At 44.4% G+C, this 26694-nt stretch overlaps 1 protein-coding gene and 1 non-coding gene across 2 annotated transcripts in view; one reads left to right on the top strand and one right to left on the bottom strand.

Annotated features, from left to right (window-relative positions):
- LOC126481858 (orexin receptor type 2-like) overlaps positions 1-26694 on the top strand; it is a 197751-nt gene that overhangs the window by 77346 nt on the left and 93711 nt on the right. The window lies entirely within an intron of this gene.
- Trnas-uga (transfer RNA serine (anticodon UGA)) lies at positions 4866-4940 on the bottom strand. Its single transcript has one exon. It is a non-coding gene; the product is annotated as a tRNA-Ser (tRNA).

The following is a 26694-nucleotide window of genomic DNA, read 5'->3' as shown; positions in this document are numbered from 1 at the left end:
CAACTCTGCCACTGGGCACAAGAGAAATTACGGGACGATGACAGATTTTTTGCACGCGTTCTATTTAGCGTCGAAGCGTCATTCACCAACAGCGGTAACGTAAACCGGGCATAATATGCACTATTGGGCAACGGAAAATCCACGATGGCTGCGACAAGTGGAACATCAGCGACTTGGCGGGTTAATGTATGGTGTAGCATTATGGGACGAAGGATAATTGGCCCCCATTTTGTCGATGGCAATCTAAATGGTGCAATGTATGCTGATTTCCTACGTAATGTTTTACCGATGTTACTGCAAGATGTTTCACTGCATGACTGAATGGCGATGTACTTCCAACATGATGGATGTGCTGCACATAGCTCGCGTACAGTTGAAGCAGTATTGAAAAGCATATTTCATGACAGGTGCTTTGGTCGTCGAAGCACCATACCATGGCCCGCACGTTCACCGAATGTGACGTCCCCGGATTTCTTTCTGTGCGGAACGTTGAAGGATATTTGCTGTCATGATCCACCGACAACGCCTGACAACATGCGTCAGCGTATTGTAAATGCGTATGCGAACATTATGGAAGGTAAACTACTCGCTGTTGAGAGGAATATCGTTGCACACGAAGAGCTATGTCTTCTTTAACAGGGCGCAACATATTTCGTATCTTGGGGACGGGCCGGGACACTGGCCTCTGTCTATGTCTCTGTAGCAGACGTCCTAACTTGCCGCCCGTTGCCCCACGGTATGGCAGGAAAGCTGCCGGCTTGGCCTCTTCAACCGATTCGCAAGGCATCCTTCTTTGGTGGTACCTGAAAGCGTCTGAGATGTCTCAATTGTTATAACCATTCTCCCTGAACACGTGTCTCAAGCGCTGCAATTCAGACTGTAGGTGCTCGTCGTTAGTAATTACTTTTGCTCTGTGTATCAACGTGTTCAGGACCGCTTGCTAGAGTGCAGGGTGGTGAAAACTATCGGCGTTCATGTACCGATCAGTGTGCGTCTGTTTCCTGTACAGTGAATGAACAAGCCGGCCTCCTGCCTTCCGCTAAATTAAAACACCCAAGAACGTTAGCTTCCCATCATTCTCCATCTCGATGTTAAATTTAATGTTGGGGTGGACACCTTTCATGTGAGCGACGAACTGCTGCAGCGTACTTTCGCCGTGAGGCCATATCAGGAAGGTATTGTCGATGTACCTTAGAAAGCAAGACGGGAGGCTGGAGTGGCCGAGCGGTTCTAGGCGCTACGGTCTGGAGCCGCGCGACCGCTACTGTCGCAGGTTCGAGTCCTGCCTCGGGCATGGATGTGTGTGATGTTCTTAGGTTACATAGGTTTAAGTAGTTCTAAGTTCTAGGGGACTGATCACCTCAGAAGTTAAGTCTCATAGTGCTCAGAGCCATTTGAACCATTTGAAGCAAGACGGACGCAACGTCGCCGAGTCCAGAGACTGCTCTTCAAAGTACTCCATGAAGAAATTCGCGACTGCCAGCGACAGTGGTAATCGCATCGCTGTGCCATCCGTTATTTCACAACATTCGTCACAGCACAAAAAGTACTTTGTCGTTAGAAAATGACGGAACAATTAGACGATTATAGGTGGGAACTGTTGGGCCAAAAGATACAGCGCATCTTGTATCGGTACCTTCGTAAAAAGTGACTCATGGTGTTTAGAAAGTCACAGTTTCGGTGCTAACAATAGTACGAGGTGTTTTGCCAGTCTGTAGGAGGGCAGGATGATTGCTATCTAAATGGGCCTAAGAGGTAAATTTTTCTCATGTATCTCCGGCAATTCACAAAGACTGAGAGGTCTGGAGGCACGAGGCATTAATTTCTTTACTACCTCGTCTGGTAAAGCAGAGTGCTTTAATTACTTCTCTGTCTTCCTGACGATTGCCTGTGTCGGATAGCCGCTAAGCTTCTGGTACGCACCGCCTTCTAATAAACGTATCACCTTCAGGTGGCAATCGTCAGTGTTCAGAACCACAGCGCCATACGTTGGATCTCTTTGCCCAAAAGTTTTCACCTGGGATCGTCTAATTGTTCCGCCATATTCTAACAGCAACGACTTGCTATAGCGCGGCGAATATTATGAAATGACGGACAGCACAGTTTCTGGTAGTCGCGAATTTCTTCATGGAGCATTTTGAGGAGCAGGCTCCGATCTCGGCGACATTGCGTTCGTCTTTCATTCTAAGTCCGTCGACAACATCTCCCTGATATGGCCTTACGGCGAAAATACACTGCTGCAGTTCGTCGTCCACATGAAAGGTGTCAATCCCAACATTAAATTTACCATCGAGATGGAGAATGATGGCAAGCTACCGTTTTGGGTGTTTTAGTTGAGCGGAAAGCAGGAGGCCGGATTGTTCATTCAGTGTACAGAAAACCAATGCACTCTGATCGGCACTTGAACGACAATTGTTTTCGCCACCCTGCACTCTAGCAAGCAGTCCTGGACACTTTAGTAAACAGTGCGACAGTTATTTCTGACGACACGTATTCAGAGAGAGTGGTTATAGCAATGGAGATATTTCGTACGTTTTCAGGTATCACCGAAGAAGGACGCTTGCGAATCGGTTGAAGAGGCCAAGACGGCTGCTTTCTGGGCATACTGTGGGGAAACGAGCAGCAAGCTAGGACATCTGCTACAAAGACACGGAATGGGGCCGGTGTCCCGGCCCTTCCCAAAGACACGAAATATATTGCAACCCTGATAAAGAAAACACAGCTCTTCGTGTGCGCGGTGGGTATGCTGTTCCTTGCGAATGCGGCAGCATCTTCAAAAATGTTCAAATGTGTGTGAAATTTTATGGGACTTAACTGCTAAGGTCATCAGTCCCTAAGCGTACACACTGCTTAACCTAAATTATCCTAAGGACGAACACACACACCCATGCCCGAGGGAGGACTCGAACCACCGCCGGGACCAGCCCGGCAGCATCTAGTAGGTCAGACAGATCGCACAGTTGTAGAGAGGTGTACCGAGTACAAGCGATATATTAAACAAAGGGAGCTTGACAAGAATGCCATAGCTGAGCATTGCCTGGAAAACGGCGCAAAATACTGCTTGAAAACAACATACTGGCATTCCTTTATAAAAGAGGCGTCTCAAATCACAATTAACAGCAACAGTTTTAGCAGAGACCGGGGCTAGACACTCAGTACGGCGGGTGGTGGGATCTTGACGTCGGAAGGAAGCAACGACGGATGATTGACTCTTGTAGGGAGGCAAGAGCTGTAGTTTCAATTGTGAGGCTGCACCCCCCCACCCCCCACCCCACACGACATCTGACGTCACACAGTCCTGCGCGACGCCTACGAGAAAGACAGGCCACAGCGCGTACGAAACGAAGGTAGACCAGCGCTCGCTCGCTCAACTCAGCAGACAAAATACGTTTGTACCTGTTAACTCCCAACTGTGTGTGTTCGTACAAACGACAACTGCATCTTCTCTGGAATCCGCTATTATGGAGTCTTACTGCTATGGGTCCTACAATTACCGGGAGTCCTACTTATAATTTTGGTACAGCTGTATTGGGGTACAATAAAAATAAAATCATGCCAAAGTCATTAGCAGTTGCATGAGGCACCACTTCTTGTCTGAAATGAGGACTGTTAAACAAAGAGACTAAATGCTATAAACAAGCCGTAATACCATTTACATCGAGTACTGATCTTAAATTAAATTTTTTGTAGTACTGACTTCATAATAGCAGATTCCGGTAGTAGATGCAATGCTCGTTAGTACGGACAGACCCAGCTGTGAGTTGATAGGTTTAGAAACATATTTTGTCCGCTGAGCTGAACGAGCGAGCGAGCGAGTGAGTTCAGGCTTAACCGTCGGCACACGGACCGTGCATCCTAACGTTGAGCATTGAGCGTGCCGAGTTTCTGACATCACAGCATGAAATAGCAAGCTAGGGAGTCTTTCCGAACGTGCAGAGCAATATCTGGCATGTCAGATATTCTGAGCGTGCGTCTGAGCGTTGACCAATGAAATGGTACAACGCCACCTACGTCACAAGCACGCCGACTCCCTTCAGTACAAAGTTGTGAGGCGCCAAATGGCATTCATTTCAAGCCTATATGTATATATGCCGTTCGGAGCACCAGGAAATTGAGAATCACTGCAAAACCCGTTCTTAACTGTGTGATTTGTTCCAGTAAAATAATGAGAAACATCATATTAGTGGCAAAAGAATTATTGTAACTTGCGTATAATGAGAGTAGGCTATTTGAAGGCAGCGATACACTTAAGATCCACTCAAAACGCATTGTTCTTGGTACAATGTGTTACAATTAAATTTCAGTTAGTAACATATGTACTATTAAGGTTTTTAGCGGGAGGTAACATACTATGATAAAATACAAAAAGTGTGATGGTTAAGCGTAATGAATGGCGTCACTGTCTAATAATCAGTTTGTTTGTTGGGACGGTGGTTCGCGCCCTGACACAACCAATTTTTTTTCCTAGCATTCGCGTTTTTATTAGGTTCTGATACTTTATTATTAGTTTAATATAAGTATAGACTATAATATTTGATGTTATGTAAATACAAGTTCCCCTTTTTTGAGGCGTGACTTCGTTCGATTGGCTCAATCTAAAGGACAGCTTGCGCTACTTGTATAAAGATATTTTGCTCCTTCTTCTTTTACCCTTCATAATTCACATGTTGCAAAGATTCTGCTACTGGGTAGGAATAGTGATCAAGTAAGACTGACCTTGGGGTGGTACTAAAATGTGAGAATCATGAAATAATGTTTATCTTATGCGGAGAAGTATACCAAATTTGTAAAGCACTCCAGAATGAGATTTTCACTCTGCAGCGGAGTGTGCGCTGATATGAAACTTCCTGGCAGATTAAAACTGTGTGCCGGACCGAGACTCGAACTCGGGACCTTTGCCTTTCACGGGCAAGTGCTCTACCAACTGAGCTACCCAAGCACGACTCACGCCGCGTCCTCACAGCTGTACTTCTGCCAGTACCTCGTCTCCTATCTTCCAAACTTTACAGACGCTCTCCTGCGAACCCTGCAGAACTAGCACTCCTGAAAGAAAGGATTTTGTAAAGCACTATTTGTACTGGATCTTTTATAAGCCTGTGTCATTGATTGGACGTGGTACTTTCCTTTTCGTGGACGATGGAAGAAATGTGCGTTTTAATAGAGCTAACGTGGGAATTTTACGCGCGCCCGATGAGTAAACAGTGTGATTAACGAACTAGAAACATCCCTCAACTGTCGCTGGAGTGCGTTGCGAAGCGCGCTGCTCTCCGTTGGATCTTCTCTATCTCTTCTATCAACCCTATCTGGTACGGATCCCACAGCGGCGAGCAGTATTCAAGCAGTGGGCGAACAAGTGTACTGTAACCTACTTCCTTTGTTTTCGGATTGCATTTCCTAAGGATTCTTCCAATGAATCTCAGTCTGGCATCTACTTTACCGACGATTAATTTTATATGGTCATTACACACGTACCGTATGCACAAGTCGCATCGTTCCTGACCGTTGAGCAGCACTTTGAACTTGGCACGATCAACGATAACGTTCGGCAGCACGGACGGTGTGCCGACGGCTTAACCTTCGCGACGTTCTCGTAGGCCTCGGTCCTGCGGCGAGCCGGAGCTGCCATGAGCTGACCAATCACCTTCCGCGCACGCGTCGTTTCGGCCCTATCTGACTGGTGCAAGAGACTGAATCTTGGCTGCATAATAGGAAAACCATGCCGGCCGCAGCAGTCAGTGGTTTCACTGCTGGCGACGACGGTGGTGACGGCCACTGAAAGCTCAAGCCTTTTATTCCAACTGACGCGGCTTGAAAACCGTGAAGATTTCATTCAGTTATGCTGCCACGAAGCCACGAAGGACTCCGAGGAAATGTGTATCTTTTATCAACAATCCTAGAGCAAAAAGTAAAATCAACATGTTCGAGTTTGTTTTCATTGAATGAATTATACGCTGTGGAAGGATGACGTCGATCTTTGATTTTGGACATTCTCCAGCATGTCCATTAGGGCTTTACCTCTATTAATGGGGTGAAAGTTATCCGCACATTTCACGAGAAAACATCGATTCCGGCGGAAATAAAACAAAACTCACACATATCCATACTCATTCTTCATCTAGCACAGAGAAGTGAAGATCTGTACCGTAACCCTACCTTGCAGTTTTCTGTAACAAAGTGAGGCAACGAATACCAAAGAACAAGACAAAATAACGGTTGACGCTTTGACAGTGAAAATACACCCTCTTGTGACTGATTTGAAGCAACCCGTCTCGACTTCCGCTCCTATTTCAATGTCTTCATCTCACAGTAGCACTTACACCCACCGTCATTAGCTGATCATTGTATACATTGCAATCTGTGTCCTCTCTTACAATTTTACGGCTCCCTATAGTATCGCAGAATTTATTTCCAAATATCTTGAAATATGTTCTGTTATCGTCTTGTAATTCTGTCAGAGACAGCAAAGGACTTGGAAGAGCAGTTGAACGGAATGGATAGTGTCTTGAAAGGAGGGTATAAGACGAACATCAACAAAAGCAAAATGAGGATAATGGAATGTAGTCGAATTAAATCGGGTGATGCTGAGGGAGTTAGATTAGGAAATGAGATACTTAACGTAGTAAAGGAGTTTTGCTATTTGGGGAGCAAAATAACTGATGATGGTCGAAGTAGAGAAGATATAAAACGTAGACATAAATATAAAACGTTAACATCGAGTATTGATTTAAGTGTCAGGAAGTCGTTTCTGAAAGTATTTGTATGGAGTGTAGCCATGTATGGAAGTGAAACGTGGACGATAAATAGTTTAGACAAGAAGAGAATAGAAGCTTTCGAAATGTGGTGCTACAGAAGAATGCTGAAGATTAAATGGGTAGATCACATAACTAATGAGGAGGTATTGAATAGAATTGGGGAGAAGAGGAGTTTGTGGCACAACTTGACTAGAAGAAGGGATCTGTTGGTAGGACATGTTCTGAGGCATTAAGGGATCACCAATTTGGTACTGGAGGGCAGCGTGAAGGGTAAAAATCGTAGAGGGAGACCAAGAGATGAATACACTAAGCAGATTCAGAAGGATGTAGGCTGCAGTAGGTAATGGGAGATGAAAAAGCTTGCACAGGATAGAGTAGCATGGAGAGCTGCATCAAACCAGTCTCAGGACTGAAGACCACACCAACCAACCTACCAACCCATCGTCTTCATCCTTTATTGTATCACATTTGTTCCTTACCTCAACGGTTCTGCGGAAAACCCTCATTTTTAATATTATCAACCGACTTAATTTGCTACTTTCCTCTGTAATACCAAATCCGAAACATTTCGATTCTCTTTTTCGGTTTTCCCATAAACTGTGTGACTAATGGAAAATACATTGCGTTTGTCATCATAGAACGCCGCGAAGGGTACATATGACTGATATGGTTTTGAATCACCGATTATGTACAAGACGTCAGGATTACAGATTTGTACATCATCTGTAACATTGAGAATTCTGCACGAAGTGAAGCCTTCGAACGCTCCAGAGGTGCCAAACACCTTGTGAAGCGCTGAGAAAGGGCCTGAGTGATTCGCAGTTGGTTCGTGACTCTACAAAGTTCCTGCATTGGTTGCTGGTGGACCAACATGAACAAGTTTCCGATTACCGATATTTTATACGTGATCGCTTGGTGTCATATTCCTTCCTAAGCCAGGAGAATTGTGGTACATCTCGTCGTTCTTCGATGACTGCTTCCTCTTTCATCGAGCCAACCATCGACATCGATTACATGATAATACGAGTTCTCCAACTTCTGTACGGACGGCGGTAAGGGCATATCATAACAGCAGGCTTTGCCAAGTAGCCGTGAGACAAACTACGGAAGGACAACGCAACCGGCCACAGAGTAGATTTACGGCAGTTCACGTGGGACAGCCTTGCATAGTGGACCAGCTAGTGCCACTAGAACCCGCTGTCACCGTCCAATGTCTTCTGTAGGACTTGGCCGCAACCTTCACAGACTTGCTTAAGGACGAGTGATTAAATCAAGGACGTTACCTGGACGAGAATGAAATGGCCATGTCTGCTGGACTCCAAACCCTCACCAACACCGCTTGTGTTACTAATAACTGGTGATAGACGGTCTTTGAAAATTTCAGTGGATAAAACAAAGCTGACTGAAAAACTGCGCTGTACTATGCCTTGTAGCCAGTAGCCTGATCTTGCAATGGACTAGCCTGGTCCCGACCGAGGGGTTACCAAAACTTAGCACTTTTAATCTGAATATTTTATTAATTCTTTGCTAAAATAAACCTTCTCATCTCTGTTGTTTCATTGTGACCTTCTTGACGTTTATTCACTACTTACAAATCTCTTCCGTGAACAAGCATTGGCGCTGCCGTTGTCTTATACTGTTTCAATCTTGTTTCTTTCCCTATTTATTTTTTAGACATACGTTCATTCTTCCACATATATTTCCACAGTTTGCTAATTTCTTTTCTACGTTTTCGTCATGTTCATATGTGATGTCACAACCTAATACGGTAATTAAAATACTGACCTTTTATATGATTCGATTATTAACCACTGTTTGATCCATACATGATGTTTTCCTTTAAAAGGCATTGCTTTGGTCTTCTTTTCTGAAATTAGCGAATTGTATTCTTCGCAAAAGTTATATAATAAGTGTATTCCTCTTTGTAGATTATCTTCATTCTCTACCACCAATTTGACGTCGTCTGCATATAAAAGACACCTCATGCGGAAATTTCAGTTAACCTTAATTTTTCCATTAAAAATCTTGTTCCGTTTAAGGATTGTATCAGTCAAATAAAAATTCAGAAGTATGGGTGAATTGCTGTGTCCTTCTGTAACTTGGCTTTTGTGTTTATAGGCAGTGTTAGAGTACCATTTATATTTACAAGTACAATGGTGTTTTTGTACAGACGCTTTAAAACGTGTATTAGATGTTATGGATATCTCCGTATCCTCATAATTTTCCATAGTTTCTTTCTATCAATGTGACCAAATACTTTAAAAACCAATAAATGCTAAATGGGTTTCCCCCTTTTTGTTTTTAGATTTTTTGTTTATTTACAAACAAACAATTCACCGCCTTCCCCCCCCCCCCCCCCCAAAAAAAAAAACATCCCATTTGTCATTTGTTCTTCGCTTAATAAACTCTCTGCTATATCCTTTAACCCCCTCGTTTACTATCCTTGCATAAACTTTGTGTGCGGTGTTTGACCCGTGAAACTGTCCGCTGAACCTTGGCAACCACATAACCCACCGCACCTCGAGCCCTCACGGACAATCGCATGCGCACGCCGCGCCCTCCCCCACATCCCCATCGACAGCGTGTCCACGCTGAAGGCCTGGCATCCATTGTAATTCACTGCATTGACCCGCGAAACTCTCTACTGAAGCTTGGCAACCATAGTAACTCACCGTACCTTGAGCCTTCACCGACAATCGCATGTGCACGCCGCGCCCTCCCTTACATCCCTATCGGTAGCTTGTCCACGCTCAAGGTTACATGTTGATTGACACAAACAATCAAGCCATATAAACCAGATGAGGTGTGAAACCCGATTGAAGCCTGGCATCCATTGCAATTCACCGCATTGACCCGTGAAACTGTCTACCGAAGCTTGGCATCCATAGTAATTCACCGTACTTCGCGCCTTCACCGACAATCGTATGTGCACGCCGCGCTCTCCCCTACATCCCTATCGGTAGCGTGTCTACGCTGAAGGTATTCAAAGTATTTACTTTATTATCTGAAGAAATATATGCAAATGCGATCCATTTTTGTGTTATACTTCTGGTGGCTAATTTGTGCACTGTGAATTTTGATTTACCTTTGCTATTGTCTCCATCTGGGCACCCTCCCAAACTACCACTGCCAAACCCGTAATAACACGGCCGACCTGGCGTTGGCGCGAGACAAAGGCCGAAAGAAAGAAAGAAAACCGTGTTACATCCGACATCTTGCTGTGAGTAGCCTCGGGCATGACCTCAGGCCTTTGCTGATAGTGACTAAGCAAACTGTGATTGCGCGATCAGCGGCAGCTCTACATGGAGGCGCCAGGCCGCCGCCGGCGCGCCACAGCGCCGCAAGGAGCCGGCGCGCGCCCTGCAATGCCACTTGTCGTTGCACATTCCACCTACTTTTTATCCTCTCCATGTCTGCCTCACCACCCTAAAAGACGCGTCCATACAAGTAGAGGTGGGCCATCCCTGCGAACCACCCAACCCGCCCCACGCCCTGCCGCGAAGCGCCCAAACGAAGCAGGTCATTCATTCATGAAGCACGGAAGCCTCCCGAAGCCGCGGCCACGACCGCCCCGCGCCGCCCGCTCAACAAAGCCCCGCAATACCCCACAATTTTACCAACAGATGGCCGAACCATGGGGAAGCCTGTCTAACAACCCTACCACAACAAAGGTCAAAAATTAATTATGATTGTAGTGATGCTCACGCTGCTAATTATTACATTTTCGGGCAACAACAAATTTATATTATGTGGCAGGTGTCATTAGAGCACAGTTAATAAAGTCATTTCTTGAAATAGTGGATAAAATAGGCACTCATCTTTTCGTGTTTCCCACGCTGGTCTCGTTGTGAACTCATTGCTCAATCGTCGAAAATCTAGGTAGCGATGACTCCAAGCTCGGATGCAAAGAGGCCTAGGTGTTATTCTGCGATATTCAAAAATTTTATAGATGTGTTTCATAAACCATTCTTGAAGATTAAACTTTTGCAAGTTAGGACAATGGTGATGTAAAAAAGTAATCAGCACTCCGACTTTAAGTTACACTTCTTTTTTATTACTTTTGTTGCAATATCACGTAACTCAATTCAAAACATCACTTCACAATATAAAACATGTTGTGACTTGGCAAGACAGCCAAGCCACTAGGAGATAGCCAAAAGACACGCGTTTAAGCTCACGCAGGCTGGCGTGAGGTCTGGAACAGTTAAAGGAATTGAGTCTGATGAAAAAAGTACGGAGCTTCTGGAATACTTAACTTCAATCCATAATTGGTGAACATCGTTCTGACGGTACATGCATCACAAGATAAATAGCAAAGGATAATGGCGCCTTGCTAGGTCGTAGCAAATGACGTAGCTGAAGGCTATGCTAACTATCGTCTCGGCAAATGAGAGCGTAATTTGTCAGTGAACCATCGCTAGCAAAGCCGGCTGTACAACTGGGGCGAGTGCTAGGAAGTCTCTCTAGACCTGCCGTGTGGCGGCGCTCGGTCTGCAATCACTAAAAGTGGCGACACGCGGGTCCGACGTATACTACCGGACCGCGGCCGATTTAAAGGCTACCACCTAGCAAGTGTGGTGTCTGGCGGTGACACCACATTCCTCCCCCGCAAATCGGCGAACGGTTGTGTTATAAGGCTTCCGCCCGCCGTGGGGAGGACCCCATGTTGACGTATGCGACGAGGTGGGGAGCCTAACAACAGGCGAGGCTGTGCCACCCGCACCCTGCCATTCGGTCCGAGGGGAGCTAGGAAACGCCTGAAAACCTAGTCCAGGGTGCACGCCAACATGCGTTGTATGCGCCCGTAAAGAGACAGGAGGGGCCGAAGGGTCGACCTCCATTGCGTCGGGGTACCCGACGGGCGAAGACTCCATGTGGTCCGGAGCGGGCAAGAGTTCAATGCCGGAGGACAGCTGGTCACGGGAATTATCGGCGGCGCGTGACCCAGGGAGGCGCCCGGCGGTTGCAGCGACGCGTCCACTGCGGGCGTCGCCGGCGGGAGAACAGGCAGCGGCTCGTCGCCATGGGGCAAAATGGAAGGCAGCGTCGGTAACACCTGGGGCTGAGGCGAGCCAGTAGATGGGTCCCCAGGGCGCTGACCGGACGGCACCGTCGCTGAAAGCAGACGGGGAGCGGCAGAACCCAGGCGACGACAGTGGCGCAGCTGATTGAGATGCCGACGCACCTCACCAGAGGCCCCCAAAACCAGATACATAGCGTGGCCGAGGCAGCGAAGAATGCGCCCTTAGAGCCAACGCCGTGAACCTCGATAGTTGCGATAGTATACAACGTCGCCTGGAGCAAAAGCAGGCGTCTGCCGCTGCACAGGAACCTGATGCGGCGGATGTAGCAAAGATATAAAGGTTCGATGAGGCCGACTGTGGAGCAACTCAGCCGGCGAGCGACCATCTCGGGGCTGAGAGCGATACGAGGACAAAAAGAGCAATAACGAGTCCTCCCGAGAATGCGACTCTTTCAACTTCAACATCTGTGACTTGAAAGTCCTGGCCAATCGTTCAGCGGCACCGTTTGACTGTGCCGAAAACGGCGCGGACGTCAGATGTTGAATACCATTGGCCTTGCAGAATGACTGAAATTCTGCGGACATGAATTGCGGGCCAATGTCGGAAACAATAGTCTGTGGAAGACCTTCAATGCAAAAGATAGCGGATAACGCTTGGATGGTGGGAGATGACGTCGTGGAAGACATCCGGACAACAAAAGGGAAATTACTGAATGAATCGACGACAACCAACCATCGAGCATTCCAGAATGGACCAGCAAAATCGATGTGTAAGTGTTGCCAAGGGGAAGTGGCTGTTGGCCATGCAAAGAATTTCCGCGGTGGTGCGGATTGTTGTTCGGCACACGCCATGCAAGAAGAGCACATATTCGTAATCGCGGCATCGATTCCGAAACAAGTACAGTGCTGACGAGCAAGTTGTTTCGTTCTCACTACACCCCAATGTCCTTGGTGGAGAAGCCGTAAGACAGAGGACTGTAACGAACGTGGGACCACGACCCTGGACTGATCATTATCATAACGCAACAGCAAAACACCAAGTCGTACAAAAAGTCTCTCCTTGTGAGCAAAATATCGGCGAACCAACAGATCCTCGATCCGTGACTTTGACAAGGGCCATTGCGTAGCAACAAAACGCAGAACAGTAGCAAGGACAGGGTCGGCAGCTGTGGCTGTAGCTACACGACGAAAATCAATCGGAAACGATTCGACCACGTCATCGGTTTCCGAATCAATGAACATGCAAGCAAGTTTGGAGGAATCGAATGCTCTATCCCCAGCAACAGGCAAACGGGACAACGCATCGGCGTTTCCGTGCTTAACAGTGGACCGATACAAGATATCGTAGCGGTACTGCGAGAGGAAAATAGACCAGCGAATGAATTTCTGCGCTGTACGTGGAGGTACAGGCTTGGTCGGATGAAAAAGCGATGTCAAAGGTTTGTGGTCTGTGATGATGGTAAAGTGACGACCATACAAGAAATCATGAAACTTTGTAACACCAAATACGAGAGCCAGTGCTTCTTTCTCGATCTGTGAATAATTTCTTTGCGCAGACGAGAGCAATTTGGATGCAAAGGCAAGAGGGCGATCGTGCGAACCATCTTTGTGCGCAAGCACAGCACCGATCTCGAAATCCGATGCATCCACAATCAACAAAAGGGGTTTCTGGGGATCGAATGGCGTAAGGCAAGTATTGGAATGCAACGCCGATTTCAACTGGCGAAAGGCGCGTTCGCATTCCGTCGTCCAGACGAACGGAACACCTTTACGGCGTAAACGATGAAGCGGAGCTGAAATGGAAGAGGCGTGGCGCACATAGCGATGGTAATAATTGATTTTGCCCAGCACACTCTGTAGCTGCTTCAAATTCTGCGGCGAAGGCAAGTCTTGTATGGCACGGAGGTGCTCTGGACTGGGATGTATGCCTTGGGCATTGATTACATGGCCCAGGTAGGGTAAGTCCCGAGCAAAAAACACACATTTGTCCTTCCGCATGCGAAGACCATTTTGTCGCAAAACCTGAAATAATGTTCTGAGATTGGCTAAATGTTCTTCTTCCGTCTTTCCCGAGATCACAATATCGTCCAGATAGGTTGCTGCAGTAGGGACCGACGCACAAACAGTTTGTAGATATTGCTGAAACAATGCAGGGGCGGAAGCACACCCGAATGGCAGTCGTTTGAATCGATACAAACCAAGATGCGTGTTAACCACCAAAACGCGCTGGGATTCTTCGTCCACCGGTATTTGCAAGTACGCATCTGCTAGGTCCAAGTTCGAAAAATATTATCCTGGGCACAGTTTGTCAAAAAGATCTTCCGAGCGGGGTAAAGGAAAAGTTGCAGTCACTAGTTGGGGATTCACTGTCGCCTTGAAGTCCATGCAAAGTCTCAATTTTCCGGAAGGCTTTTGCAAATTTACTAAGGGTGATGCCCAGAGAGAAGACTGCACACGTTCAATTACACCTTGTGATTCCAAATCGTTTAATGTTCTTGCGACCTCATCACGCAATGCGTGGGGAACATTGCACGCTCTGAAAAATTTCGGCTGCAGGTTTACTTTCAGTTCCAAATGTGCTTTATAGTTCTTAGCGTAACCAAGGCCCGGTGCAAAAATGTCTGCAAATTCTTCACATAGACGAGAAACACTGGCTGAAGGCACAGTCTGGTTCACTGATAGGACCGGATTTACTACAGACAAGTTAAACAACTGAAATAAATCGAAACCAAACAAGTTCACTGCAGAAGAAGAACGAAGGACGTACAATGACACAAGTTTTGTTTGTCCCTTGTATGTTGCAAGAAGGCTGCACTGTCCTAACACAGGGAGCCCATGACCTGAATATGTAGTTAGCTTAACATTTGCGGCACACAACGGATTTGTGCCCAGCAGTTTGTACGTGTCGTTTGTACGTGTCGTGATTGATCAGTGAAACTGCAGCTCCGGTATCGAGCTGGAATGCTATCACGTTGCCGTTAATTTCCAAGTCTACAAAAAGTTTATTGTCCTGCTGACAACAAGAGCGACTGTCTCGTGCAACGTGAACTGACACTGGGACAATCACTTGCGACTTGACGGGATTTCCGGCGATGTCGATGTACACTATTAGTGGGACGAACACAGTCACTGTTACAGAGAGTAGCACTGGGCAGAGTGGCATGAACTACATGAATTTCCATAGCGAAGTGTCGCGAGCCTGAGTATCCTTGGTTCGATTCCGATTCCGGCGCGAAGCAAAGGGCCTGGATTGGTTTTGAGCGTCCGATCGGAGCTTTTTCTGGCAAACACTTTGAACATGTCCTTTTTTATTACAGAAAAAGCAAATAGCCGGGCGTGATGGGCAATTCTCACGCGATTGTCTAGTAGCACACCGCAGGCATGATTTCACTGCATTTGCTTGCTGACGCGGGACACGTGGCGGAGAGCCAGGCGGCTTTGGCGCGGCCGGGCGCGAGGACTGTTTACTGTTCCATGCAGCTCGCCCGGCGGGCCGGTTAACATGAAGTTTCAAATGATTCCTGAGCAAAGTCAAGCGTGTCCTGCCGATCCAATATGTCTATCACTTGTTGAAGGGAGGGATTGACTAGTTTCAAAATCTGTTCCCATATACGAACATCAGAAACATTCTGTGCAATTGCATCACGTACCATAGTATCTGAATAAGGGAGTCCACATTGACACTCACAAGCACAATCCCTAGTAAGGCCTTGCAAAGTTGCAACCCACTCCCGATTAGTCTGACCGGCCGTACGTTTTGTACGAAAGAAGGTATACCTTTTCGCAACTACATTGACTGATTCTTTGAAATATGCATCTAATGCAGACCAAATTTCGTCGTAGGACAGAGTTGCTACGTCGCGTTGGGGAAATAATTTCACTATCACACGGTACATGTGGACGCCAACAAAAAAGGCTGCCGCTCGTTACCTTGAATTCTGTAGGTGGCGAGTTGGAATCCAAATTGGCGTGACCACTCCGTCCAGCCTTCCAGTGCCGCATCAAAAGGACGAAAAGGTGGTGCAACTGCGTGTCGTGGCTGCGGGAGCAGTGGAGCGGCGGCGGCCGCATCGTTTTGCATTGTACGTTGACCCTGGACGAGCTGTCCAAGGGCATCCAGTAAGGCCTGCGTCTGCTGATTCTGCAAGCGATAAAATTCGGACAGTACATCTGGAGATGGTGGCGAAGCCATTACACAAGTAAGTCAGGGCAGAATTAGTACAAACACGATTTAGCTCGTCGCCAAATTGTTGTGACTTGGCAAGACAGCCAAGCCACTAGGAGATAGCCGCAAGGCACGCATTTAAGCTCACGCAGGCTGGCGTGAGGTCTGGAACAGTTAAAGGAATTGAGTCTGATGAAAAAAGTACGGAGCTTCTGGAATACTTAACTTTAATCCATAATTGGTGAACATCGGTCTGACGGTACATGCATCACAAGATAAATAGCAAAGGATAATGGCGCCTTGCTAGGTCATAGCAAATGACGTAGCTGAAGCCTATGCTAACTATCGTCTCGGCAAATGAGAGCGTAATTTGTCAGTGAACCATCGCTAGCAAAGTCGGCTGTACAACTGGGGCGAGTGTTAGGAAGTCTCTCTAGACCTGCCGTGTGGCGGCGCTCGGTCTGCAATCACTGTTAGTGGCGACACGCGGGTCCGACGTATACTACCGGACCGCGGCCGATTTAAAGGCTACCACCTAGCAAGTGTGGTGTCTGGCGGTGACACCACAAAACATACTTGAAAATATCTTCCTCACTGTTACAGTTCACATTTCATAAACTGACTACAATTTGCGTGTTTTTAACATGACGACCAAACCTTGACTCTCTAATGACCGCTTACGCGCCCAAAAAACAGAGTTACAAGTACGTCAAAAATCATAGTGACAAAAGAAAGAATACACATAAGAATAATATCATTGCAATATATACATATCGATGTATCGAAGTACTTTTACATCAATGAAATCAAATCTGAATGTTGTCACAGAAATATGTTAACTATTATACAGAAACACAGTAGAATATTACTGGTATCGAAAGGTTGAGGTTACGTAATTCAAGTACCATTACACCTGCCACATACAAAGAAGGTAGTACCACATACAGAAAAGGTACTACATTTTCTCATAAAGCGCCAAAAAAAGTCTTTATCTGCCAAGTGAAGCCGTATTTGTTGTATTCATGGACTGAAAACTAGGGCTACCATCGAAATGCAGTCCAATATTATGTTCCTTTTAAAATTTAATCCAAAATAGAATGAGTATGTTTAGACACCTGCGTTAAGTAATTATTCAGAAGCTTTCCTGTAGATTTTATTTTTGTTGATAATAATAACCCTCCAAATTCAAAACGTTGTGTCACCTGTAGTCATTGGTAAGATATCAGCTAAAATCCCTCTTTATTTTATTCGGAAAGCAGTTTTTGTGTCTGTTCACTCTTATACAAAGATTAGCAACTCGCGATAGCGTAAAAGTAGTGAAATTTGGGGTTTCTTCGCCGATTTAGGTGATGGGAAAGCAAAGTGCAACTGTTGTTCTAAGTGTATTTCATATGAAGGAGGAAATACATTTAATCTAGCGCGTCATGTTCGAGTGCTGCATCCACCAGTGTCATTGCCTGTCAGGAGCTTAGCAGCCCCTGCTCCAGCATCTTCCGATATATCTTGGAAAAATAACTCAGACAATCCGGAACCAACATCAGCAATTTCCAGAAGCGAACAGCAGTCGGTGCCATAAAATAACAGTATCACTTCATTATCAGACAGCAGACATCAATATCACGGAACATTGCCTATGTATTTTCCGAAACCTCTTTCGAACAAAAGAAATCAGGAGATAGTTTTCGCACTTCTAGAAACTGTTGTAAATGATTGTTTGCCTTAACATAGTGGAAAGTAAACATTTCCAAAGTTTTTTATGCAAACTGAACGGTACTTACAGAATGCAGCTCGGAAGACCACTTCCAAAACAATGTTACAAGAACAGTACGCCATGATGAAAGAAATTGTGAGAGTCAAAATTAATTCTGCGAAAGCGGCTGTGCTGACAATGGATGGGTGGACCTCAACCACAAATGAGAGTTATTTGTCGGTAACAGCACACTACTTAAAGACCTGGAGCTGGCGTCTTCCCTACTAGAGTGCTTTAAATACGACGAAAGGCATAATAAGTTAGAAAAACTCTCCGAAGAACTGTGACGTGTCACAAGGGAATGGGGCATTCAAGAAAAAGTCGTGTGTGTTGTTAGCAACAATGCTACTAATATTGTGGCAACTGTAAGACCCACAGCCTGGAAACATATCCCCTGCTTTGCACACAAACTCAATTGAATTGTTCAGAATGGACTTCCGCACATTCAACCCATTCTGAATAAAGTAAAAAAAAATTGTTGAATATTTTAAAAGAAGTTCGCATGTCTGCACGAAACTGAAAAAGATGCAGCGACAGTTAAAAGAGCCAGTTCTGACACTAAACAGCACAATGTTACAGGATGGAATTCAACCTATGACATGCTGCAAAGAATACTCGAGGTTAAGAATTCCCTAATGACAGTTATCACTCTGAATTATCCGGATCTTCCAAATCTGACTGCAGAGGACATTGTAAGTGTAACACAAGCTTGTGACCTGTTAAAAGTTCTCAAAGACTGCACTGAGGAAATGCAAGTGAAAATGTTGTCACTGCTTCTAAAGTTATACTCCTTAGTCGCTCGTTGAACAAATGGTGTTGCAGGTTTGTTAATAACACTGAAATTCATGTAGACGGGCAACAAAAGATGGCCGAAAAATTAGCTGAAGGCGTAAAACGACGATTTCGAAATATAGAGGAAAATTCCATTTTCGCAGAAGCAACTTCATTGGATCCACGGTTGAAATTACATTGTTCTTCTGATAAAAACACTGCTGAGAAGGTGAAATTAAACCTGATCAGGCACTGTAAGAAATCTGTGACGTACACATCCACTGCTACTGCAACAATCTCGGTTCCAACCACTGAATGTACTTCTAGTCTCTGGCTCGAATTTAGTGAAGTGTTTTCAAGGCTGCAGAGTAATCCACACCCGAGAGCTGCAGCAATAGTGACAAGGCTATCAACTTCAGTGGTGGTGTAAACGGCTGTCAGTATACCACTCGCTCTCTGAACTTGCAAAAATACGACTTTTTATTGTTGCAACCTCCACGGGGTGTAAAAGAGTGTTCTCGAAGGCAGGACACCTTATAACTGAAAGAAGAAATCGCCTGACTGGAAAAAAAGTGGAACAAATGATGTTTTTAAAAAGAAATCTCTGAACATTCGCCAAATCCGTTGTTGTTTATTCATAAATATATATGTATTTTTTGAATTTAATTAGGACAATCCTCAAATTGACATTTGGTGTAATTATTTCAATAATGTGTACAAGATAAACATTCCTACATTAACGATTATCTTTCAAGTGTGGATTCCACGCATGCTTCAGTTTCAGACTCACAAGGCAAACATTATATTTTCATGTTGGCTGTGCGTGCTGACACAGCCAGCCCCTTCGTTTGTATCTTTAATATTCATTTGTCTGCAAGCGCTACCAACGGTAGGCTAGCCGTAGACGCGAAGTATTAACTGCACAAATAGTCAAGGGTAATGATGCGCTGCAGGAAGCAGATGACGCTGTCTTCCCCTCGCCTCTCACCTCCTCAACCCCTCCTAAACCTATCTTCCCCCCCCCCCCCAAATACCGCGCGATTCGTCGACAGGCAGTAGAGGGAGGACTGAAGTGAAGGGAGAATGAGTGACGCAGCGCCGATTTAGTGGGAGAGGGAGAGGGGAAGAGAGTGAGTGAACTACAAAAAAGTGTGGAGTGTGCTATCTGTGAAGAGTTTGAAGTACCATTTCGTTGAAATTGAGTGGTTAGTTCACACTTCACTGGAGTGAAGCGTTCATTTGAACGACTCATTCACGAGCTCCCCATCACTACATACCAGTATCTTTTCTATTTTTTATGGCGTTGAGTCGAAACAAGGCCCCGGGAGTAAACAACATTCCATTAGAACTACTGACGGTTTTGGGAGAGCCAGTCCTGACAAAACTATACCATCTGTTGAGCAAGGTGTATGAGACAGGCGAAATACCCTCAGACTTCAAGAAGAATATAATAATTCCAATCCCAAAGAAAGCAGATGTTGACAGATGTGAAAATTACCGAACTATCAGTTTAATAAGTCACAGCTGCAAAATACTAACGCGAATTCGTTACAGACGAATGGAAAAATTGGTGGAAGCCAACCTCGGGGAAGATCAGTTTAGATTCCGTAGAAATGTTGGAACACGTGAGGCAATACTGACCTTACGACTTATCTTAGAAGAAATATTAAGGAAAGGCAAACCTACGTTTCAATCATTTGTAGACTTAGAGAAAGCTTTTGACAATGTTGACTGGAATACTCTCTTTCAAATTCTAAAGGTGGCAGGGGTAAAATACAGGGAGCGAAAGGCTATTTTCAATTTGTACAGAAAGCAGATGGCAGTTATAAGAGTCGAGGGGCATGAAAGGGAGTCAGTGGTTGGGAAGGGAGTGAGACAGGTTTGTAGCCTCTCCCCGATGTTATTCAATCTGTATATTGAGCAAGCAGTAAAGGAAAAAAATGAAAAATTCGAAGTAGGTATTAAAATCCATGGAGAAGAAATAAAAACTTTGAGGTTCGCCGATGACATTGTAATTCTATCAGAGACAGCAAAGGACTTGGAAGAGCAGTTGAACGGAATGGATAGTGTCTTGAAAGGAGGATATAAGATGAACATCAACAAAAGCAAAACGAGGATAATGGAATGTGGTCGAATTAAGTCTGGTGATGCTGAGGGAATTAGATTAGGAAATGAGACACTTAAAGTAGTAAAGGAGTTTTGTTATTTGGGGAGCAAAATAACTGATGATGGTCGAAGTAGAGAAGATATGAAATGTAGACTGGCAACGGCAAGGAAAGCGTTTCTGAAGAAGAGAAATTTGTTAACATCGAGTATAGATTTAAGTGTCAGGAAGTCGTTTCTGAAAGTATTTGTATGTAGTGTAGCCATGTATGGAAGTGAAACGACGATAAATAGTTTGGACAAGAAGAGAATAGAAGCTTTCGAAATGTGGTGCTACAGAAGAATGCTGAAGATTAGATGGGTAGATCACATAACTAATGATGAAGTATTGAACAGAATTGGGACGAAGAGTAGTATGTGGCACAACTTGACAAAATGAAGGGAACGGTTAGTAGGACATGTTCTGAGGCATCAAGGGATCACAAATTTAGCATTGGAGTGCAGCGTGGAGGGTAAAAATCGTAGAGGGAGACCAAGAGATGAATACACTAAGCAGATTCAGAAGGATGTGGGTTGCAGTAAGTACTGGGAGATGAAGAAGCTTGCACAGGATAGGGTAGCATGGAGAGCTGCATCAAACCAGTCTCAGGACTGAAGACCACAACAACAACAACAACAATGGCGTTGAGATTTCTCTTGATTGATTCATACACAAATCATCTACGAATTCTATTCAACTTCATCGCCTTCATTCTCTGTGGTGGATTTTTTTCATACACACGTTCTCTCTTTTTTTGTCGATGGATGTTATTTATTTGAGCAATCTCTTTTTTTGTTTGATTAAGCACTTTTATTGTTTAATAAACTATCATTTTCCTTCCGTGAATATCGCCTTCTGTTACGATTATAAACCAGTTCCAAGATTCTTGACGAGTTCGTTTCACTGCTTGATTTTCTAAATTTCTGTCTTGTTTTTGTATATGATGATTCTACTCTGTCGGTTCATTCAAATACTTAAGACACGCTGCTTAACTCCATCAAATTTTGTATACTTTCTTCAGAAGTTTCCTTAGCTATAGTTTATATGTTTGTCTATTCCTTCTCTATTTCTCCCGCTTGTGCTTCATATTATGTCTCCTCTGGTTCAGATCTTGTATGTTCGTTTAGTGGATATATTTGGTACATTTCTTTCTTCTTCTTTTCTTCTGACAATATATGGCTCTTTCTTCATTTGATGTGTCACCAACAACTGGCCAGAACCGATCTCTTATCCACTGTACACTCTTGTGTCTCTTATCCTGCCTCCCCACTGTTCATTTATAGTAATGTAGTCAATAAGAGGCTTAAGTCCTCGAGTTGACAATGTGTGTTAATGGAAATCTTCCTTTTCGGAAGAAAGTATTGGTTACCTCTAGTTTGTTAAAAGGATCTAAATCTCTAAGCAGTCTTCCATTGTTTTTTATGATGATTTCTCCCATCGTTGCTCCAGTCTTTGGAATAGATTTATTCTGTACACTTGCGGTGAATCTCCTATCAATGTTATTTGATGCTTTTTGTTATACCTGGCCAAAATTGATTTGTTATTTTCATCTGTTTCCTTAAAATATTCGTATTTAATGTCACATCCCAGAAAGTTAAAATACTTAACTTGTAAAATTTCGATTTAAACAACAGTTTTTATCTTCTAGAGAATTTTTCCTTAAAACAATTTTTTTTTATTTTCCTGCCGATTGCAGGAGCCTTCTTTGGAAAACCAATTTATTTCACCAAAAGCCCTTGAAGCCACTTGTATTTTTCCCTTTATGCTTTCTATCCAGTTGTTTTTACCAGACCACCGTACATACAAACGCTCATCATCTACTTAAATGACTTTTTCAGTATGTTAAAGTATTATGACACTTTAGTGTTACGGCATCGACTTTCAGACCTAACTTCAAACTTTCAGTATCAAGTCCGTTCATTCGTTGTTGTACTTTTTCGATATTACAGCAAGAATGCAAAATGTCATCATCGAAACGTACGAGGCTCTCACATTACCACGTATTTCTTCTTCGCTTTCCCAGGTCACGAGTACGAAGACATCCTCTAGGACAGCTGGGAATAACTTCTTGCCTTACTCCTCTTCCAGTTTTTAATTTGAGTCCTGATGGAGTCTAGTTGTAGTTTTAGAATTTCTGCATATGGTCTCCAACATACGAACATAGGATAATTCATTGACTTCTTTCTCATGTAAATAAATTTCCTCAAAAAATTTGAACCTGAAACAAAGTAGTGTTTCATACTCAATACGACGTTCTGTACTTTCTGTATTGTAAATATTGTGTGTGAAATCTTATGGGACTTAACTGCTAAGGTCATCAGTCCCTAAGCTTACACACTGCTTAACCGAAATTATCCCAAGGACAAACACACACACTCATGCCCGAGGGAGGACTCGAACCTCCGCCAGGACCAGCCGCACAGTCCATGACTGCAGACAGCGCCTTAGATCGGTACTTTCTGTCCCAACATGCAAATTGTTATATTTACTTCTACAGTCAACTTATTCCCATGCTTTAATAGAATCCGTTCTTTCGTTGTGGCTGCTGGTAGCTTTAGCTAATACCTGCAGCATTAGAGGGAGTACAGTAACCCGTCTTTTCATGTTTTATTTCCGGTGTTTTTCATTTCTTCTTCAGCAGAACATCAAAGTTTTGTTCCAGTTTTGGGAGGACGACGGTTCAATCCCGCGTCCGGCCATCCTGATTTAGGTTTTCCGTGGTTTCCCTAAATCGCTCCAGGCAAATGCTGGGGTGGTTCCTTTGAAAGGGCACTGCCGACTTCCTTCCCCATCCTTCCCTAATCCGATGAGACCGATGACCTCGCTTTTTGGTCTCTTCCCCCAAACAATCCAAATCCAGTTTTGGGGAAATATCTTCCTGTGGAGACATTCTTCATATATTTTCGCGAATTACTTTTGTGTTAGATGTTCTTCTAGCTATACTAGATTCTGTCGCAACACCATAACTGGGAGTGTCTTTCCTCTCTACATACGTCGAATATTTATTATTCATTTATGTTTCTAACTATTTATCGTAATGGATTACCCAGCATTGCACGCCGTTAACTCCTGAATTGTGCGCAGAAGTCTACCATCGTCATTTGCTTTAATTCGCATCTACACCTAAAGAAATACTCTGGAAAAGAATGTAAATGGCTGAATGGGCGAGTACTTCCCACCGTACCACGTACTTCTGTTTATTCTACTTCCATTCATTGATGGAGCACGCGAAGAATTACTGATCAAATGACTCTGCACGGGCTATAATTAGTCCCATTCTGTCTTCACAGTCCATAACGGATCGATAAGTAGGAAACTGCAGTATATTCCTGGACTCTTCACTAAATACAAATTTTTTAATCTTTGTGGGCAGGATTTCGCTGGATACATGCCGTTTATCTTCAAGTGTCTGCCAATTTATCTTCAAGTGTCTGCAAAATCAGGATTTTCACCACTATCGTGACGCTCTCCTGTGGCTCAGACAAACTAGTCACTATTCGTGTTGCCCTTATTAGAATACATAACATCCTCCGTGAGTCCTATCTGGTATGGATCCCACATATTTGAGCAGTGTTCTGCGATGGGACGACGGATGTTTCTTTCGCAGTCTCCTTTGTAGACTGCATTTGCACAATACCCTCCCAACGAACCGAAAACTGCCATCTTCCTTACCCATGATGAATCCCATGAGGCGATTGCAGTTCATATCTTCACAATGCTTACGTCAAGGTATCTATCTGAATTGATTGATTCCAGCTGTGAGTCGTTGATACTCTGCGTCATCATAGTCCATTGTGCCGGAATTGCCCCAACCCAGTACAAGAGGAAATCGAGAAAAAAAATTAAATGTAGATCCAATAAACTGCTAAGAATTCGTGAAGAGGCGCAAACGATCTAATCTCTCAGAAGGGAACAGGTTCTTGAAAACACAATAAGAGCAATTGAGACAGCCTGCCGCTGTGGCCGAGTGGTTCTAGGCGCTCATCCGGAACCGCACTGCTGCTACGGTTGCAGGTCCGAATCCTGCCTCGGCAGGGATGTGTGTGATCTCCTTAGGTTAGTTAGGTTTAAGTAGTTCTAAGTCTAGGGGACTGATGATCTGAGATGTTAAGTCCCATAGTGCTTAGAGCCATTTGAACCATTTGAACCGATTCAGATAAGATTCAGCACTTATGTAACTGATCAGACTGATGAGTAAGCTTTCCAACGCTAATATTGTAACTACCCCACGGATCTTTTTAGGTTAACCTCATAAATAATTATATAAATCCTCAACACAACACAAAAGTGAGTACCATATAAATTACTATTAATGAAAAGTGTACGGAACAGTCGTGCTCTACCACGCAATATTGACACCACTTAACTCGTTACTCAGGTAATAACCACACTGTACTTCGCATTAAATTATTTAGTTAATTAATCCTACTTCTTAGTTACAGCACTTACGCATTACAAAATGTATAAAAGTTTGTGTAGTTACTTACTTTTATAAAACACTAATCGTCTCAGGCCAAAGATGTACTGGTTACTATGGAAACAAACAACAGTTATATACATCCTCTGATTAGTGATACCTCTGCTAGTAAAGTTTAAATGTAATTCTTTGTACGAAATCAGAATTCTTTCGTAAGTAAATCTTTGGGTATTGTAGTGATTAAAATTCTTCTGCGCCTTATGCCGCGTCATTGCTATAAACTAACAACAACAATAAACTAAAACCGACGTTTCGGCCGAATTGCAACGACCTTCCTCAGGGCACGGCTGGTTTTGCATGGGGATAGGTGCTTCTATTTATTACAGACTATCGATGTCTGACGTCACTGTTGTAAAACTTTTAATTGGCCCTCTAATATGATTGGCTAGTCATGACGTAAGGGAAGATGGAAGGAAAGAGGCTACTCATGGATGTCCTTGTCGTCAATGATTGGTAGCTGAATAAATATAAAAAATGTGAATATACAGAAATACATAATATAATATATAATATATTCATATATAATACAATAATTTATGAATATAAATATACATAAAAATATAAAATTCACACATGAGACTGAAAACAATGGTACCTTGCCAGTTCTGGATGTGGAAGTATACAGAGCTGCCGACGGTAAACTGGGACACAAAGTGTATCCGAAACCAGCGCACACTAATCGGTACCTGCACGCGAGAGCCACCACCACCCAGCTCAAAAGTATTCTGTTCTGCATACGTTAACTGCCCGAGCCTACCGGATAAACTTTACGTAGTTTTCGTGTTAGATTTCTTAGTGTTTTCTTGATCGTTTAGAACAGAAAGCGCCCTAAAACCGTCTTTTGTTTGTTTCGCGGCCGTTAGCCACTAGTCACTTGAATCAGCAGTTGTTTTGTGACAGCCAGAGCGAGAGCACCAGCAGCAGCGAGTACTGTTTGTATAAAGCGTTTTTGTACTTATTTGCTGCGCTTAGCTTTTAAATAGTTTTTCTGGGAGAACCTAGCGTAGTTTTCGCGTCTCGTATTTCAGTGAGTGTTTCTTGATTATCAGAGGAGCTCATCAGAAGATTATCTTGGGAATTTGTCACCGTATAGAGTAGGGTAAACATAGTCATGTGTAGGGACTGTGGTTGTTGTGAGCGGACGCAAGGAGAATTGGCCACTCTTCGGGGGCAGGTGGAGGCTTTGTCTGTTAGGCTCATCGAGCTCGAGGCGCAGGCGTCGGCTCGTAGTGGCGTTGGGGCAACTGTGGTGAGACCTATGCCTACTTCGGTGGCCTTGGAATCACATGGAACCCCTGATGTCGCTGCGTCTTCCGGCAGTGAGCATCTTACCGGTCAGCCATCACTCCAGGGTGAATGGCGGACAGTGGTGGGCTCGCGCGTGCCTGGCCGAAAGGCGAAGGTGGGATCTGGCCGCGTGGCAGCTGCCTTACCCCTTTCCAACAGGTACGGGGTGCTTCCTAGTGGTGATGACATCGTTTCCGAGCCACCACAGGATGCCTCGCCTGTTGGGCCAGTGGCCGATTCTCCGGCAAGGTCCCGACAGTCACAGAGGGCGGGCCTATTAGTTATAGGGAGCTCCAACGTTAGGCGGGTTATGGAGCCCCTCAGGA

Source organism: Schistocerca serialis, chromosome 5 (genome assembly GCF_023864345.2).
Source record: "Schistocerca serialis cubense isolate TAMUIC-IGC-003099 chromosome 5, iqSchSeri2.2, whole genome shotgun sequence".
NCBI classification, from domain to species: domain Eukaryota; kingdom Metazoa; phylum Arthropoda; class Insecta; order Orthoptera; family Acrididae; genus Schistocerca; species Schistocerca serialis.
The sequence above is the reverse complement of the archived record's forward strand: the minus strand, read 5'-3'. Positions and strand labels throughout refer to the sequence as shown.